The following is a 5,581-nucleotide window of genomic DNA, read 5'->3' as shown; positions in this document are numbered from 1 at the left end:
GATGTTTTTTCTTCTGTGTTTGTGTAAACCACACAGCTCCATCCTGAATCAACACTATTTTTTCTTACGTTGGTCCATTGCCTGAGTTTAAAATTCAACCAACCTGTGGGCTGATTAAGCTCTTTTGCATAATAACTGCACTTGGCAGTGATGGATGGTGTGCGGTTCAGCACCTTGCAAACCCTGAAAGGTTCCTACATTTGCACCATCCCTGCTTCTGCCCACCACAGACCTGCTTGAGTGGCCCCGTCCACCAGCCCCAGCTTCCTGGAAAAGGGGGGTATTATGAAGGCTCTCTGTCTCTTTCTGGGGGAGGCAGATTAGAAACAGGCCGAGAGCATGGAGGCCATAATGATCCTCCCCCACAAAGGGAAATAAAAATGTCCAAAGATACGGCCACCTGGCAGGCAGGGCCCGGGCAGACGGCAGTGACTCATCCGCAGGCCAGGCAGCCACTGTCCCCTGCGCGCGTCCCGTGCCTGCTCACAGCTCTGCCAGGTGAGCAAGCACAACAGAAGCAGCTGGGGGTGAGGGAGGCTCTATTTCTGATCACTTCAACCAGCAATGACACAGGTGGCTTTTAAGACTTTTTAAAAAATCACTGTTTTATTTCCAATGAGGGACTCTCTGCACCCAGAGAGCCCCGTGAGAACAGAGTAGATTTTTAAAAAAATAGCAGCAAGAAACCCAGCTTTGCCCTGCCCTTGCCACCTCAAGTCCCTCCCCCCTCCCCCCCGCCCCCGCCACCAGCATCTGTGCCACCATTACCAGTTCATTTCATGAGCTGGACCTCGCTCTCCTGGGCGCTTCTTTAAAATGCCAACCCCCCCATGTATGGAGCAAAGTGGGGTGGGGGGGTTGCCAACGCGGTAAAGGAACCAGGCACCTCACAAGGTCATGTCCCTGGACCCCTGCCCCCCCCCCCCCCCGTCCCTGCTGTCTCCCCTGGAGAGAAAGGAGAGGGACATGCGGAGAGGGGACCCCCCCTACTCCGGATCTGCGGAAAGACAGCTGCAAACACGGGTCCCTTGGGCTCCTGTCCCGTTCCCTCCCCAATGTCCGATCGTCCTGCTCAACTGCTGCCAGACACACCCCACTTGGTCCACGATGGGGTTATAACTAAGTGTCATCCCACAGGCCAATGCCAGCACCTGATTGTTTCCTGATCTTTCCATCGGTTCCTGATCTTTCCATCGGAACAGGGAACTTTAGGATGCAGTGTGCATCTTGCTCGCAGGGGGTTCAGCATGAAGACAGTGGAGGAGAGAACACGCCCAGGGCCCTGATGGGACAGCTGAGCCCGGGCAGCTCTGGCCGCTCTTTGTCAGTGAGCCCTGACGTCCGTATTATATCTGGGCACAGTCCGGGCACCTTATGCTCATCTGCCGTTGGAACGTCCTATTGACCACGGTCCATAGCGACATCAGGCCTGGGGTGCGAGGCTGCCTCTCTCACAGGCTTCTTGTGTGGGGTTTCCTGCTCCACAGCCTGCTGCGGGGTTCAGAGCAGAACCGGGAGCTTCCCCCCACAGCACCCTAACTCCCAACTGGGCTTCAGGCTCAACTACCTCTCGCCAACGCCCCAACCTTCTCTCAGGTCACCATCCCGCCATCAGGGCAAATGGTGCCACCGGAGGCTGTGGCGTCCTCACAGACCCTGGGCTCCCCGTGTCCCGTGTCCCTGCCTCCCCTCAGGTAGCAGACAGCCCTGCCCTGAGCCTCCCGGGGTTCTGTCCGCTGCCCGCCACCTCCATCTCCCCTCCGCCGCCCTGTGGGGCCTGGCCTGGGTGGCTGCCTCGGTGCCTCTCTGACACCCTGACTCCAGCCGATCCTCCACTCAGGCTCAGAGAGCACGTTCTAAAGCAAAGCCAGCGATGCCACCGCATGCTTACAACCCTCCCACGGGCCTACATTCCTGAAGGAAAACCCCAAGGCCTAGGTCTGCCATCAAGGCCTGTAGCTACCAGATCCCTGCTCGCGTCTCCCGCCTTATCTGTAGAAACTCTCCAAGACACGGCCTGCGTCCCTTTCAGCGGCCTGTCCATACCTCCTGCCTCTGAGCAGGCTTCTCTCGGCCCACGAGCCCACTCCTGCTTATCTCCCGCCCCCATCCTCCGGGCTCAGCTCTGGCCTCCGGGCCCACCCCCTCCCGGATGGTCGGCCCAGATGGGGTGCCTCCTCTGGGCCTCCACACCCTCCAGCGTCCCTTATCACACCGGGCAGGAGTCCTTGGCTTCTGAGCTTCTAAGACGAGATTGTCAGGAGATTGGCAAGAACTCATGGCTTAGCACAAACATCTGGAGGAAGACATGGGCGAAGCAAGGTGCTCCCGCTCCCCTGCAGAACAGAAAATGCCCCCCAGGGTGCTGGGAAAGGAACTGGAAAGGGACCGACAAGAACATTGATGTCACTGGGAGAGAGGCCTGCCTGCTCAGGGCAGGTGAGGGACAAAGGCCACGTCCCCAAGGAAATGGTCTGTGGGATCACTGAGCAGAAGGGAAGAGGGGGCCCCAGGGAGGAAGGAAGGCCCCCAAGAGCCGAGTGGACACACTGCGTGTCTAGGCGATCTGGGGCTTGGACATCTCACGGGCCTTCCCACAATCCCATGAGGCACAAGACACAATACAATGACTCCTGTGAGCCCCAGAAGGTCACAGAAGTAAGAGTCGCCTGACCTGCGGCAGTTGCAGACAGGAACAAGGGACAGCTCCATGGTGACCTGTGCTGAACAATAACTCCGAATGACAAATGCCACTGATGGTGGCATCCAAAGCCGGGTGGCCTTCCTCCCATCACCTCGCCCACCAAGCACAGATGCTGCCTTTGGGAAGGGGGGGAGATGGCTCAGCTTCGACTGAGCTACCCCGGCTGAGTGGAGGCTCTGATTCTAAAATACATGCACCATCTGAAGTCGGAGGTCAGCTGACGTTTGCTTTACTAACCTCGCGGTGGTAGGTGGGCAATGAGGGGTTGGAAGGGATGGGTTGCCAACAACCTGTGGAGCAGGCCCTGCCTGGTGTTTTGCCTTATTTGTCCCGTTGGCCTGTACAGAAATCAGTGCACGCTGAGGGGTGCAGTAAGTAACTGGCCCAAAGACACCCGGCCAGTGAGAGGAGGGCAGGATCTGAGGTCAGCTGCATACCACAGCCCTCTGACGTCACTCTCACCGATGGTCTCGCCAGAAAGAGCTGGTCCACTGGGCACCAACCAATAGTAGAAAAGGCAGAAGACCTGGATGCCTTCTTGTTCCAGAAAAAGATTCCCAATGTTGGCCCAGGAAGACCTTCCCAGTGAGACTGAAGTAGCTGTGGCATTGGCTATGGCCGGGACAACATTCCCTGTTACTCCTACTAGTGGAATCTCCCTATAGCATTGGGGCGTCCACCGCCCGGTAATTTCCCAGCTTCCTTTGCTGTAGGGGGTGGCCAGCAAGCTATAGGTGGAAGTCATTGGACGGAGCTTCTGGAAGTTTTTAAAAAAGCGCTGACTCATCTGAGAGGTGCAACCTCTTCTTCTCCTTCCACGCCTGGAATGTGGGCACGATGGCTGGAGCTGCAGCAGCATATGGGGGCCATGCAATGACACTGATGATGGAAACCACACCCTAAGGTAGCAGAGCTCAGAGACAGAAGGAGTCTTGGCTGCTCGGAGGGCATGACCGGGGAGCCACCATTTCAGCCCTTGACCATTTACATAAGACTTCTTTCACAGGAGAAAAAAGTAAAGTTTTATCTTGTTTAAGTCACTCTTCCCTGGGTTTTCTGTTACAGGTAGCCGATAACTAGGCCTCGGTGATATACTTGCGTCCTTAGTAAGGTGGTTAAGCAGGATTTAGAGATGGCATTTAAATTGCCAGGACCCCAGGCTCTCAGAGAAAGAGCTTCCCTTGTGCCCTCCTAGTTAAAGAGCTATTAAAGGGAAGGGGGACTAAAGTTTCCTGAGCACCTGCTTTGCCCCATGCCCTGTCCTCCATTCATTATCCGTACTTGCCTCACAGTGTATTTGTGAGATGGGATTACTGTCCCATTTTACAGATGAGGAAATGGAGGCTCAGTCGATCCGTGTCACTGTCCAGGGAACACAGCCAGGATCTGAACCCACGCCTGTCTGACCCCACAGCCCATACTTGTCCTGTTGCTTTCTCACTGCCTCTTGGGTCAGGCCAAAGCCGGGGCCCGTCGGCCACTGAGGGCCCTGCCTCAGGGGGCCCAGCCTCACCCAGACCTTCCAAGTGCAGCCCTGGAAGACTTCCGCGCTGCGTGACCCAGGCAGACTGCCCAGCGGCCCCCTCCCGACCGCACTGCCGTCCTGCACACAGGCCATCCGGCCCTCACCGCTCTGATTCCCTCACTGACCCTCCTCAGGGACCCTCTTAAAGGAACAGGGACAGGGCCCCTCCTTGATTTCAGTAAGGACCTCCATTCTTAAACCAGTACATTCCCAACCTTTACCAGGGCGAGCCCGACAAAGCAAAGGCCAACGCGGCAGGGATTTCTGGTAGCGACGCAAGTCTATTTCTAACCTCGGATTACAGCTTCCGAAAGGATCACCTGTTCCAAGCCAGCCCATCCCCCACCCTCTCCCGGCAGAAACGTGATCGGAGCGGCCGACTCCTCGGCAGGCCCCAGATACCCTCCACCGAAACCGGCTTCATCCTGCTTGAAACCCCTGCCTGTCCCAGGAGGGACTGGAAATACACTCTTTCTAGGAGCTGGTGGGAAATTAACCCACATTAGGAAAGAGCGAGGCGCTGCTGAATCGGGGACAGGGAGGCCCGTTCGAGAGAACAAAAAATGTTCTTTGTAACCAGGACAAGGCGAACCATGCCTTCTCTCGATTGGTCCGAATCTGTGCCAGCCTCCCACTGGCATCGTGGGTGTGCTGAGAGCGAGCTATGGATTTCTATAGAGACCGTCGCCATGGCACTAGGGGCCTTCTTCGGCTATTTCAAGAGGAAAATGAATCCAAAGGTCAAAGGAAGAAAGTCTACCACAGGCTTTTTCAAACCATAAATATGTATTAATGCTTCAGCGTGTGCCCAGCAGTGCACTGGAGGCGGGCCTCAGCGAGGGGGTGGGGGGTTCACCTGTACAACAGCCCCCGTGAATTAGGCACAGGCTGGGTCCTGCCCATCCATGATCTGAATCACATCATGGACGGGCAGGACACAGCCTTGTGCTTAAAGGGCACAGACGCTTGAACCACACGAGCAGTCAGAGCCTCTGCCCACCTTGTGCTCACCCATGTTGTCAGCTGGGGGAGAAAGTGACCCTGAGGTCCTGTGCCCAAGGGCACATGGCAGCTGGAGTCAGGACTACGGGGTGGACCAGGCTGAACTCCTCTTGGGAGCACAGGGTACACGCAAGGGGATTCTTTCTTTTTGTAAAATATATTTTTATTGATTCCAGGGGAAGGGAGAGTGAGAGAGAGATAGAAACATCAATGATAAAAGAGAATCATTGGTGGGCTGCCTCCTGCATGCCCCCTACTGGGGATTGAGCCTGCAACCCAGGCACATACCCTTGACCCTCCAGGCCACAGGCCAACGAACGCTCTATCCACTGAGCCAAACTGGCTAGGGC

The sequence above is a fragment of the Myotis lucifugus genome, unplaced genomic scaffold (assembly GCF_000147115.1).
Source record: "Myotis lucifugus unplaced genomic scaffold, Myoluc2.0 scaffold_208, whole genome shotgun sequence".
In the NCBI taxonomy this organism is placed as follows: domain Eukaryota; kingdom Metazoa; phylum Chordata; class Mammalia; order Chiroptera; family Vespertilionidae; genus Myotis; species Myotis lucifugus.
Note: the sequence above shows the minus strand (reverse complement) of the source record.